The following is a 14,142-nucleotide window of genomic DNA, read 5'->3' on the forward strand; positions in this document are numbered from 1 at the left end:
CCTCCTGAGTAGCTGTGGTTGCAGGCTTCAACCATGGCATTTTGAAGCATTCGATAAGCATCACTCGTTTCATTGACAAGATATATCAATGTCCTTTCATCAGTGTGTGTATGTCTTAATGCACCTTAGCTTTTGTGTGTGTCTGTTGTGTGGTACTGGGAATGGAACCCAGGGGTATTCTTCCTTCAAGCTGCACTCCCAGCCCTTTTATTTTATTCTTTATTTTTGAAACAGGGTCTCACTGAGTTTCACTAAATAGCTGAGGCTGCCCTCAGATCGTGAGCATCCGGTCTCAGCCTCCAGAATGCTGGAATTACAAACGTGTACCACCACTCCTGGCTCATATTTTCTTTAAAAAACAAAATTGGGAAAATGCTCCACATACTGCTTAAAGTCACTACAGTATATCAGTTTCTTTCTTTAGCTTGAAATATTTTCTTCTAGGTGAAGAGTTTAAACTTAACCGGGAGCTGTGTGTGGTAGCCATGCCTGTGATCTTAGGACTTGGGAGGTGAGGCAGGAGGATTGCAGGTTGGAGGCTGTTCTTTTATTGGGACCTTATTTCAAAATTAAAACAAAGCAAAACAGGGCTTGGGTTCCATCTACAGTACCACAATGCAAAACAAAACAAAGAACCTTGGGAGTTTTTTCATCTGGCCCCTGATAATTTACCTGTGTGTGTGTGTGTGTGTGTGTGTGTGTGTGTGTGTGTATGTTTATTTTCAGTCTATCCTGGAGACATCGTTTTTGAACGGGAAACTGTTGCACTTGTACCTGGAATAAAAACAGGGACAGTAGAAGCCTTTGCCCACTTCACCCTTTGTTCTTGCAGGAAGTTGTGGTCACAGGCTTTGGGGGTGGACTGTACAGGTCTAGGGGCCCAGATCTGATTCTTTGTGTCTTTGTCATAGATGTTGGGCAAGTAGCCAAACGTCCTTGCTACTTTTCTGTAATGGGTACAAGTAGTATGTTAAACAGTCTAGTGTATAAGGCATCTAGTACATAATAGGTTTAAATGAGAATTATTTTTTATTCTCAACTTGTCTTTTTCATTTCTTTAGAGCATAATTATGAGTGAAAGAAACTATAGGAACAAAATGGAAGTTGTCCCTTTTGTCTGAAGACACATATGAGAGCTTCTGTCCCAGGGAGAATTGCAGTTTTATACAGGAAACTATCAAGGTAAAAAAGAGAAACGTGACAAATTTAAAATGGAAAATATGCAAGCCGGGTATGGCAGCACATGCTTATAATCCCAGCATTTGGGAGGCTGAGACTGGAGTATCACAGTTCGCAGGGCCTCAGCTACTTTAGGCCCTCCGCAACTTAGTGAGACCCTGTTTCAAAATAAAGAATAAAAAATAGGGCAGGGGGTGTAGCTCGGAGGTCAAATGCCTCTGGGTTCCATTCCCAGACCCGCAAAAAAAAAAAAAGAAAGAAAAGAAAAAGAAAATATGCTGGGCATGGTGGTTCATACTTGTAATTCTAGTATTTGGGAGGTTGAGACAGGAGGAACTTGGTTTGAGGCTAGCCTCAGCTACATAGTGAGGTCCTCTGCAATTCAGACCCTATTTCAAAATAAAAAATAAAAATGGGAGCCAGGCGTGGTGGCGCACGCTTGTAATCCCCGCGCTTGGGAGACAGAGACAGGAGGATCGTGCAGGTTCAAAGCCAGCCGTGTGTGCTGGCTTAGGAGACCCTGTTTCCAAATAAAAATGTAAAAATAGGTCTGGGAGTGTAGCCTGGAGGTAGAAGGGCTTCCAGGAGCCCCAATACCACCAAAAAAAAAGGGGGGGGGTTGGGGGTGAAGCTCAAAGGTAGATTGCTCCTAGGTTCTATCCCCAGTACCACCAAAAAAGAAAAAAAGAAAAAAAAAAGAGAGAAAAGAAAATGCAGTGAGGAGCTTAAGCTTCTATTTGCTGAGAGAGTATGTGAGGGCTGAATATAAGAAATCCCTGAGCCAGGCATAGTGGCACACGCTTATAATCCCAGCCTGGAATTGAAACCAGGGCATTCTACCTGTGAGCTACATCCCCAGCCCTGTTTTATATTATATTTAGAAACAGGATCTTACTAAGTTGCAGAGGCTATCCTCAAATTTGTGATCCTCTTTTCAGTCTCTGAAGCACTGGGGTTACAGGTGTGTACCACCACGTCTGGTTTCCCCAACCTTTTCTTTTTCTTTCTTTTGGTTTGAAACAGTCCTGCTAAATTGCTGAGGTGTGTGTGTGTGTGTTACTGGAGGTGGAACCTAGGGGCTTTTCTACCTCTGGGCTATACTCCCAGACCTATTTTATATTTATATCAGCTGTAATGTGAATATACCAGTTGAAGTCCATTTTTGCCTACATCCACAGGTCTTGGCTCCCTACATTAAGCCTACTCATGTGAAACAAGAGCAGAGTTCCTGGAACCAGAAATTCATTTGTAGTGTAGAAGACCTACCCAAGACTCCACCCCATAACTTTGAGGTAGAGAGAGAAGAGAGTAGACCGATTTCACACTTACTGGTTGATCATCTTGCACAAGCAACAGAAAATGACCGTGGTACAGGTGAGTTCATTGTTTATTCCTTATTATTTTCCCAGGGGAATAGAAGAGGTATATAAATTTTCCATTAAAAAGAAAAGTGTGACTAGTTAGGAAATGAGGAGGAAAAAAGCCTCAGAAAAGATTAGGATTGAGCCAAGTGTGGTGGTACATGCTTGTAATCCCAGTACTTGGGAGGCAAGCACTAAGACAAGAAGATTGCAGGTTCAAAGGCAGCCTCAGCAACTCAGTGAGGTTTGTATCAACTTAGTGAGCCCTTGTTTCCAGATAAAAAATAGAATAGTGCTGGGGGTGTAATTCAGAGGTAGAATGGCCCTTGGTTCAGTCCCCAGTACCACACAGAACGTATTGATCCAAGTGTTCTGGCACTTGGGTCAGCCTCCAAGGACAGCCTCAGCAGGTAGTGACACTCTTATCAACCTACCAAGACCTGTTTCAAAATAAAGATAAAATAAGGCTAGGGGTGTAGCTTGGATGTAGAATGCCCCTGGGGTTCAATCCCCAGTACTTATTTAAAAAAAAAAAAACATACTCAGCTGGGTACAAGCCTATAATCTCAGTACTTTTGTGGATCAGACCATAAATCACAGGTTTGAGGCCAGCTTCAGCACTCTATCAAGACCTTGTTTCATAAAAAATGAGCCAAACACATTGTTGCATGTCTATAATTCCAGTACTTGAGAGACTGAGACAGGAGGATTACAGGCCAACCTTAGCAACTAAGTGAGACCTTTGATCCTTCTGTTTCAGCCTCGCATGTACTGGGGATTACAGGCGTGTGCCACCACGTTGGACTTAGAGTTTACTTTTCTCTGTTGTCGTATTTACTAATTTGTGTCTTCCTTTTTTCGCTAGCATTTTGTGAAATTCATTACAATTGCAACTCTTCCCTCACTTAAGATAGCCTTGTAATAAGTCAGTATTCAAATTAGCACTTGTCACATAAAATTCATAAATTAATCACAGTTTTTGAGTCAGAATACAGGTAAGACATTGTAAGTTTGAAGTTGGCCTCAGCAAGTTAATGAGGCTCTCAGCAACTTAGATACTGTTTCCAAATTAAAAAAATAAAATAGCCAGGTGTGGTGGCGCATAGGAGGATCAGGCAGGTTTGAAGCCAGCCGCTCTGGCTTAAGAGACCCTGTTTTTCCAAAATAATTAATTAAGTAAATAAAATAATTCTAGGAGTATAGCCCAGAGGCAGAAAGCCCCTGGGTGCCACCCCTAGTACTACACAAACAAAAGAATACAAGTGAAGATCACAGCTTCAAGGCCAGCCTCAACTACTTAGTGAGACTATCAGCAACCCAGTGAGACTCTTTGAAAACAAAAACTAAGGCCGGGCATGGTGGTGCAAGCTTGTAATCCAGGGTTTGGGAGGCTGACAGGAGGATCTCATAGGTTTGAGGCCACCTCATCTACTTAATGAGGCTCTTGGCAACTTAGACTCTGTTTCCAGTATAAAATAGGTCTGGTAGAATAGCCCAGAGGTAGAATAGCCCCTGGGTTCCACCCCTAGTACCACACACACACACACACACAAAAAAAAAAAAAAAAACCTGAAAAAAAAAGGGCTACAGTTGTTGCTCAGGCAGAATGCTTCTGAGTTCAGGCCCACTATCACAACAAATAATTTAAATTTAAAAATCCAAATAAACCAGGCGTGGTGGCGCACACTTGTCATCCCAGCATTTGAGAGGCTGAGACAGGAGGCTCACGCAGGTTCAAAGCCAGCCTCAGCTACTTCGTGAGGCCCTTTGCAACTCAATGAGACCCTATTTGAAAATAAAGAATAAGAGCCTGGCATGCTGGCACACGTTTGTAATCCCAGTACTTGGGAGGCTGAAACAGGAGGATCACGCAGATTCAAAGCCAGCCTCAGCTACTTAGTGAGAGCCTGTTTCCAAATAAAATATAAATAGGTCTGGGAGTGTAGCCCAAAGGTAGAGGACTCCTGGATTTTATCCCCAGCACCACACACACACACACACACACACACACACACACACACACACACAAGCCTGGTGTGGTGGTGCACCCTTGTAATTCCAGCATTCAGGAAGCTGCGACCAGAGGATCTGGTTTGAGGACAGACTCAAATGCTTGGTGAGGCCCTTTGCAACTCAGTGAGACCTTGTTTCAAAATAAAGAATAAAAAATATGACTGGGGGTGTAACTTGGAGGTAGAATGCCCCTGGGTTCCATCCCCACTACTGCAAAAAAATAAAAATAATAAAAAATAGAGCTGGGGGTATAGCCCGGAGGTAGAATTCTACTGGGTTCCATTCCTAGTAACACACACACACACACACACACACACACACACACACACACACACACAAATCCAGATAAAGTTTATGCAGTTGTTTGGTTCATAGCCAGTGGTTGGCAACTTAGCAAGAACCTGTTTCAGAATTAAAAAAAGAAAGGCGCCGGGCAAGACAATCATGGTGGTGCCTACCTGTAATCCTAGTATTTGGGAAGCTAAGACAGAGGATTGCAGGTTTGAGGACAGTCTCAGCAAGAAGTGAGACTCTCAGGAATTTAGTAAGCCTAGCAGGGCCCTGTTTCAGCAACAACAAAAACAAAAGGAAATGAGCCAGGCATAGTGGCTCACACCTGTAATTTTGGTACCTAAGAGAAGAAGTTGAGAAAGGAGGATTACAAGTTTGAGACCAGCCTCAGCAGCTTAATTAGACCCTATTTTAAAATAAAAAGAGCTGGAAACTGAGTATGGTGATGTACACTTGTAATCTCAATACTTAGGAGGCTGGGACAGGATGTTTGCAGGTTTGAGAACAGTGTTAGCAAGTAGTGAGGCTCTCATCAACCTAGTGAGACCCTGTTTAAAAATAAAAATAAAATAGGGCTGCAAATGTAGCTTGGAGGTAGAATGCCCCTGGGTTTAATCCCTGTGCCACCAAAAAAAAAAAAAAAAAAAAAAAGAAAAAGAAAACAGAGCTGGTATTAGAACTTAGAAGTAGAATGTTTCTGGGTTCAGTACCCATTATCATGGAGAAAAGAAAAAGAAAGAGAGGGCTTGGGTTATAATTCAGAGATAGAGTACCCCTTGTTTCCATCCCCAGCACCACATACAGAAAAGCCAATTAACCTGTTATGCTGTATCACCCCTTTTTCTATAAAATGTTGGCACCAAAAAAGTATATTCTTTGCCACACCCTGCCTTACCTCACAATGCAGCCTGTAATCACTATCCTATACCCTATTACTGGGTTTGACAGAAGTGGTTCTTCCTGCCTCTAGCAGGTTGGGTTTTGTTTTGTTTTGTGAATCTGGGAATGGAACCCAGGGCCATTCGACCTCCAAGTTACACCCCCTTCCCTATTTTTTTCTTTATTTTGAAACAGGGTCTTACTAAGTAGCTGGGGCTGTCCCCGAACCTCGATTCTCCTGTCTCAGCCTTCCAAATGCTGGGATTACAAGTGTGCACCACCATGCCCGGCTTGCCTCTAGCAGTTTTGATTTTGGAGTTTTGTATGCAGTGCTGAGCATTAACTATAGGAGCTAGCAAACTCTAGACAAGTGCGCTGCCACTGAGCTACATCCCCAGCCCAAGCATTGTTTCTATATTGGAACCGCCTCTGAGGATGCCTTATATCCCCTTGGTTTTGTAAAAATTTACTAATTTTCTAAAATATTTTGAACTTTACCTTTCCCAAGAGTCTAACTTGCTCTCAATAGTAGTGCTCTCCCTTCTTTTCATCTACTGTGTGCCCTCCCATCTTTTCTTTTCTTTTCTTTTTTTTGTAGTATTGGGTTTGAACCCAGGGATGTTTTACCTCCAAGATACATGCCCAGCCCTATTTTTCAATGTTTTATTTTAAAACAGGGACTCCCTAAGTTACTGAGGGCCTCACTAAGTTGTTAAAACTGGCCTTGAACCTGCTACCCTCCTGTCTCAGCTTTGCAAATACTGGGGTATCAAGTAGGCACTACCATGCCCAGACTTTTCCTTCATTTCTGCTTAGCCGTTAGAACAGGGGTTTTTTTGTTTTGTTTTTTTTTGTTTTTTGTTTTTGGTTTTGGTGTTTTGAACTGGGGATGAAACCCAAGGGCATACTACCTCTGAACTCCACCCTCAGCTTATTTATTTATTTATTTATTTATTTATTTATTACTTTTTTCAGTACTGGGGATGGAACCCAGGGGCATTCTACCTTCGAGCTATACCCTCAGCCTAATTTTTTATGTTTTATTTTGAAGCATGGTCTCACTGAGTTGAAAAGTGCCTCACTAAGTAGCTGAGGCTGTCCATGAACCGCGATCCTCCTGTCTCAGCCTCCCAAATCCTGGGATTACAAGCGTGCAGCACTGTGCCAACTTATTTTTGCTTGCTTATTTATTTATTTATTTATTTATTTATTTATTTATTTATTTTGCGATACTGGTGCCGCAAACCGCTCAGTCGAAATGGGCGTGAACCCACTCGCGATCAAATCAATCTCAGAAAAGATGGGCGAAGAATTAGGGTGCCGTACTGCAGCCGCTTATCTGCAGCGATTCTTTCCCTTCTAGGAAATAAATTTCTTTAAGTTCCTATTTACAGCGCTTCTGGAAAGAATCTGACATGGACAAAAGCTTCTTGACCTAATGACACTTTATTACAAGAACCCAGAAAATTTATGTCCTTCACCAGTGGGGTTAATAGTAAAAAAAAAGAAAGGAGTGTAATCACCATAAATCAATAATCAAGGTAAAAAACAAGTTAGTCCGGCTTTCAAGTGATTAGCTCAGAATCTTCTCCGGATCCCGTGGCAGATCCCGCTGTCCTTGCGAAGGGCAAATTCCAGAAGAAACAGCATGCCCAGGGCTTGGAGAATAGGCTTCTCATGGAGTCTTCTTTAACTTTTTGGAACTTTCTGTCTTTAGGGCTTAGTCCATATGTCAGGCATGGGGAGATTTTAGATTTAGTTGTCAGATGTATTTCATTAGCTGCTGAACACTTTTCCTCAAACAATAGGCTTATTAGAAGCCTATTCCTCTTTTAAGTAATCCATTTCCACATCACAATCCTTCTGCAACCTGCTTTTAATCTTTCTAATTCCTTTCTTTCCCATTTGGGACAATCTTATGATAAGCTCTTCTTCATACAAGAATCCTTTCTTATTCTCACCATATTTCCCTTCTTTTACACATTTATTATATCTATCCTTGTTCCAGACATATTCATTTCTTAGCCACGTGGCGCCTCTTTGTGGCGCCTCTTTGTCTCGGGTAGTGTTCATACTGGGTGTAAAGGTTACGAATCTTCCTAGCCTTCAGCTCTATTATATTGGGCAGTATTAGCTGCTCATAAAGTGTATCTTCTCCATATCTAGGCAGGATCTCAAGGATAAACAGTTACCTCCCCTTTATGGCTAATGGTTTCAGTTAACTTAATGCTTTTACTGTGTGTTAATGAAAGTCAGAGATAGAGGGAAAATCCCGTTTTGTAATTGCTGTTACGGGAATGCTGCCACTGCATCTGAATTCTAACTAGATTTTATTACCATTTGAACAAAGCCAAGGACGTTTAGAGGCTTAAACAAATTACCAGAAAGTTTGTTTTCCACGGACTCAGTTTCTCTCACAGTCCTGATCTTACACCATCGGAGCAATTCGTGTGGAGAGTTAAAAGAATCATTACCGAAAGAATAATAGTTATGAAAGAATATCTAAAAGTGGAGGAGTATTTTGGCCAGAGACGACACCCTCTCTCGGGGCTATATGCCTATTAGCTACGTGGGAGGTTGTCACGCACGCAGATGCCGAGAGGAAGTAGGTGGTCTCGGCATACTGGAGATGGAACTCAGGGGCATTCTACCTCTGAATGACACCACCAGCCCTATTTTTTATTCTTTATTTTTGAAACAGAATCTCACTGAGTTGCAAAGGGCCTCACTAAGTAGCTGAGTCTGGCTTCGAATCAGCACAATCCTCCTGTCTCAACCTCTTGAATGCTGGGATTACAAGGGTGCACCACCACGCCTGGCTTATTTTTTGTTTAGAAACAGTCTTACTAAACTGCATAGGGCCTCACTGAGTTACTGAGACTGGCCATGAACTTTCGATTTTCCTGTTTCAGTCTTTTAAGTGCTGGGATTACAGGTGTACACTAATACGCTTGTCTCTGAACCAGGTTGGTTTTGTTGTTGTTGTTGTTGTTGTTGTGTTGTTTTGTTTTGTTTTGTAGTACTGGGGTTGGAACTCAGCCTCCGGGGCTACACTCCCAGACCTATTTTATACTTTATTTGGAAAGAGGATCTCACTAAGTTGCTGAGAGCCTCACTAAGTAGCGGAGGCTGGCTTTGAACCTGTGCAGTCCTCCTGTCTCAGCCTCCCAAACACTGGAATTACAAGTGTGTGCCACCACGCCCGGCACACATAGTTATGGACATCAACACAGGTGTTTTGTACAATATGAAGTGATAAGAGAGACCATGGCCATCCTGTCAACACTTTTCCACAGTATTCAGTATTGAGACTGCTTCACGTTCATTAGGATTTTGCTCTTACAGGAGTCATTCTCGTTTGAAGATTTATCTGTGGACTTTACACAAAAGGAATGGCAGCTGCTGGATTCCTGTCAGAAGGACTTATACAAGGATGTCATGTTGGAAAACTACAGCAGCCTAGTGTCACTAGGTAAGAAAAGTTTCCTTAAGTGTGCCTAGTGTGCTGGGTGTGGTGGTGGCGCACACTTGTAATCTCAGGGAGGCTGAGAAGGGAGGTTCACGGTTGGAGGACAGCCTCGGCTACTACTTAGTGAGGCTCTTTGTAACTCAGTGAGACCCTGTTTCAAAATAAAGAATAAAAATTAGGGCTGGGGTTGTGGCTTGGAGGTAGAATGCCCCTGTGTTCCATCCCCAGTACCACAGGGGAAAAAAAAAAGCCAGGCATGGTGGCGCACGCTTGTAATCCCTGCACTTGGGAGTCTAAGACAGGAGGATTGTGCAGGTTCAAAGCTAGCCTCAGCTACTTAGTGTGGCTCTCAGCAACTTAGTGAGATCCTGTTTCCAAATAAAGTATAAAATCGGTTTGGGAGTATAGCCCTGGAGGCTGGGTTGCACCCCCAGTACCACCAAAAAAAAAAAAAAAAAAAAAGTGTACTCCCAGCCCTATTTTATTTTATTTTTAGCAGTACTGGGATGGAACCTCAAAACTATTATTCCCCAGCCCTTTTTTTTTTTTTTTTTTTTTTTGGCGGGTTTGGGGATGGAATCCAGAGGCATTTGACCTCCGAGCTACTACCCCTGCCCAATGTTTTATTCTTTATTTTGAAACTGGGTCTCACTGAGTTGCAGAGGGCATCACTAAGTAGCTGAGGCTATCTGCAAACCGCGATCCTCCAGTCTCAGCCTCCCAAATGCTGGGATTATAAGCGTGTGCCACCACACCCGGCTCCCAGCCCTACTTTTTAAAGTTTTATTTTGAAACAGGGTCTCACTGAGTTGTAGAGAGCCTCACTATGTAGCTCAGGCTATTCACTAATCAGTTTCCTTCTGTCTGAGCCTCCTAAATACTGGAATTACAAGCATGTGCCACACCCAGCAAAACAGCCTATTTTTTTGTGTGGTACTGGGGTTCCTGGAAACCCTTCTACCTCCGGGCTACATTCCCAGACATGTTTTTAAATTTTTATTGAGAAACAGGGTCTCTTAAGCCAGCAAGGCTGGCTTCGAACTTGCACAATCCTCCTGTCTCAGCCTCCCAAGCATGGGGATTACAAGCGTGCGCCACCATGCCCGGCTCAAAACAGCCTGTTTTTTATTTTTGTTGTTTTGGACTGGGGATCGAACCCAGGGCAGTGCACTTGCCAGGAAAGTACTTTGTCACTGAGCTACATTCTAGCCCTCTATTTTATTTATTTTTTGTGGTACTGAGGATTGAATCAAAAGTCATTCTACCTCCGAGCTACACCCCAGCCCTATTTTTTATTCCTTACTTTTAAACAGTCTCGCTAAGTTGTGGAGGGCTTCACTAAATAAGTGAAGCTGGATGAAAACCTTCAATCCTTCTGCCCAGTAGTGGGATTACAAGCGTGTACCACTATACTTGGTGTGTGTGTGTGTGGTTTAGGTTTTTTTTTTTTTTTTTTTTTTTCCCGGTACTGGGGATGGAACCCAGGGGCATTCTACCTCTGAGCTACACCTCCAGCCCTATTTTTATTCTTTATTTTGAAACCAGGTCTCATTGAGTTGCAAGCTGAGGCTATCTGTGAACAGCAATCCTCCAGTCTCAGCCTCCCGAATGCTGGTATTACAAGTGTGCGCCACCATGCCCGGCTTTGCACACATATATATATTTTTAAATTTTATTTTATTTCAGTACTAAGGATGGAATTCAGGGTCATTCTACCTCCAAGCTACACCCCCAGCCCTATTTTTTATTTTGAAATTAGGTCTCACTGAGTTGCAAAGGGTCTCACTACATAGCTGAGGCTTATATTTTATTTTATTTTGTTTTATATTTGTGGTAGTGGGCGGTGAAACCCAGGAGCTTTCTACCTCCGGGCCACATCCCCAACTTTGTTTTATAATTTATTGGAAACGGTGTCTCACTAAGTTGCTGAGAGCCTCACTAAGTAGCCGAGGCTGGATTCGCACTTGTGAGATCCTCCTGTCTCAGCCTCCCAAGCACTAGGATTACAAGCGTGTGCTACCACACCCAGGCCAGCTTATGTTTTATTTTTAAACATGTCACACTAGATCTTGGAGGGCTAAGTTGCTGAATCTGTCCATGAACCTGAGATTACAAGCATGAGCCACCACGGTTGGCTTAAACCGTGATCTTTCTCCTGGGATCCTAAAGCCCCGTAGTCAGACCCATGGCCTTTGTGATTTCCCCAAAACAGGCTATGAAGTTGTGAAGCCACATGTCATCTTCAAGTTGGAGCAAGGTGAAGAGCCATGGGTAGGAGATGGAGAGATTCCAGATTCAGAATCTGCAGGTGAGCATGAGAGACCACGTAAGTAAGGGGAGGAAGTAGGAGTCCAGCCTCAGCTGGTCTGCATTGGGCTGGCATCTTGAAATGTACCTCAGGGAGCTCTTTTCAGAATCTCTAAACTAACAGTTGACTTCAGCTGTTCAGTTAAGTCACAGATGTATTTGGTTTGTAGTTTAAAATCAAATACGTCTTCCTCCTCAGACTTTTGATGTTATTTCCTGTCTGATTGGTTGAGGGCTTGAACTTCTTGTTTGATCTTCTCTCCTCTCTTGTGTTTGATCTCTTTTTCCTATGATCCAAAACATCTGCTTCTGCATTCCAGAATTTTTATTTTTCTTTCAATTTGGGAGCATCAGACAAAGTTCTTCTGTTAAGTCTCACTGTACTGGGAAATGGAGCCATCATCCTTCCCTGATAGCCTTCCTTTAAATAGCTTCTGTGTTAGCTGGGCGTGGTGGCACACCTTGTAATCCCAGCATTTGGGAGGCTGAGATAGGAGGATCACAGTTCGTGGCCAGCCTCAGCTACTTAGTGAGGCCCTCTGCAACTCAGTGAGACTCAGGTATAGCTTGGAGGTAGAATGCCCCTGAGTTCCCTCCCTAGTACTGGGGGAAGGAAAAAAAAAAAAAAAAATATATATATATATATATATATATATATATAATCTAGAGCCAGGCTCTACACCAAACTACACACCCAGCCCTATTTTTTTTTTTTTTTTTTTTTTTTTTTGTGGTACTGGGGGTAGAACCCAGAGGCTTTCTACCTCGGGGCTATACTCCCAGACCTTTTTTATATTTTAATTGGAAACAGGGTCTCACTAAATTGCTGGAAGCCTCACTGAGTAGCTGAGGCTGACTTCAAACCCGTGCGATCCTCCTGTCTCAGCCTCCCAAGCACGGGGATTACAAGGGAGCGCTACCACGCCTGGCATCACCCAGCCCTTTTTTTTAATTCTTTATTTTGAAACAGGGTCTAGTGTGAGTTGCAGAGGGCCTCACTAAGTAACTGAGGCTGGCCGTGAACCCAGATCCTTCTGTCTTAGCCTCCCAAATGCTGGGTTTATATGCATGCACCACCACACCTCATGTATCTGTACTTTTGATTTTGCTGTGCTAGTCATCTAGAAATTTTTTGAAGGAATTGAGTTTCCATGTATTCATATTCATGAAATGTTCTTATATATTCCAACCTACGTTTTTCTTATTTTTTTCTGAAGTTCATTCTAGACCTAATGACAGTGTTAGAACTTTTAAATGGTTGATCCCTGAACTATACACATATGTATGCAAAGACCTATAATTTCTCATCTTTACTTACAGAACACATAGTATTCATTCATTCTCTTTAGGGTAAGCATCATATTACCTGGGTTTCTTTTTTCTTTCAACTGCTGGTATAATGAATCCCATACCAAAAACATTCAGTAGAGCGGTGTATGTCTAGTGTTAAAGTAGGACTGGTATTTGTAAGATGAGAAATCTCTTATAGCTTTTAATGTCTCTTAGTTGAGACCTACCACAGGAATGATTATGGAAAAGGAATAGGAAGTTTACCAGGAAAAAAAATTCCAGAAGCATAGAACTTAATATATTTAGTCAGCTTTTCATTCCTGTGGCAGGACATGTGTGGTGGAGGAAAGCTGCTCAGCTTATGGCAGCCAGGAAGTGGTAGGCTCGAGAGGAGGGGCTACACAGAAGATAAACCCTTTCAGAGAATATCTCCAGTGACCTGCTTCCCCAACTCTGTCCCACTTCTCAGTAGTCCAGATATCAATGTATTAATCCATCAAATCCATCAATCTGCTACTTTCATGTGATGGCATATGCCTGTAATTTCAGTATTTGGGAGGCTGAGGAGGAGGATGGCAAGTTTGAGATCATGACAGGAACTTTGTGAGACTATTTTTTGTTTAGTACTAGGTATTGTACCCAGGGACATTCTACCTCCAAGCTATACCCCCAGGCCTATTTTTTTATTATTTATATTGAAACATGGTCTCACTAAGTTGTAGACGGTCTCACTAAGTTGCAGAGGGCTTCACTAAATAGCTGAGGCTGGTCACAAACCTTCAAACCTCCTGTCTCAGCCTCCCAAGTACTGATGTGAGACCCTGTTTTAAAATTAAAGCCAGGCATGGTGGTGCACTCGTGTAATCTCAGTACTCTGGAGGCTGAGATAGGAGATCTCAGGTTTGAGGATAGCCTTGACAACATAATGAGACTCTGAGCAACCCAGTGAGACCCTGTTTCAAACTAAAAAATAAAATAGGGCTAGAGGGTTTGACTCAGAGGTAGTACTTTCCTGGGTTCAATTCCGAATAACATGAAGAAAAAAAAAGAAGAAAAGGAAAAATTAAAGAATGGTTTTTGGGTTTAGCTGGGAGTAGAATGCCACTGAATTCAATCTATAGTACCAAAAATAAGAAGGAGCCAGGTATGGGAGCTCACACTTGGGGGGCTGATACAGAAGTATCTCAGGTTTGCAGAGGCCCTCTGCAACTTAGACCTTGTTTCAAAATAAAGAATAAAAAATAGGGCTGGGGTGTAGTTTGGAGGTAGAAAGCTCCTGGGTACAATCCCCAGTACCACACACAAAAAAGATTAAATTACTGGTGAGGTCAGCTCTCTTGTGTTACAGTCCTG

Source organism: Muscardinus avellanarius (genome assembly GCF_963383645.1).
Source record: "Muscardinus avellanarius genome assembly, chromosome: 21".
In the NCBI taxonomy this organism is placed as follows: Eukaryota; Metazoa; Chordata; class Mammalia; order Rodentia; family Gliridae; genus Muscardinus; species Muscardinus avellanarius.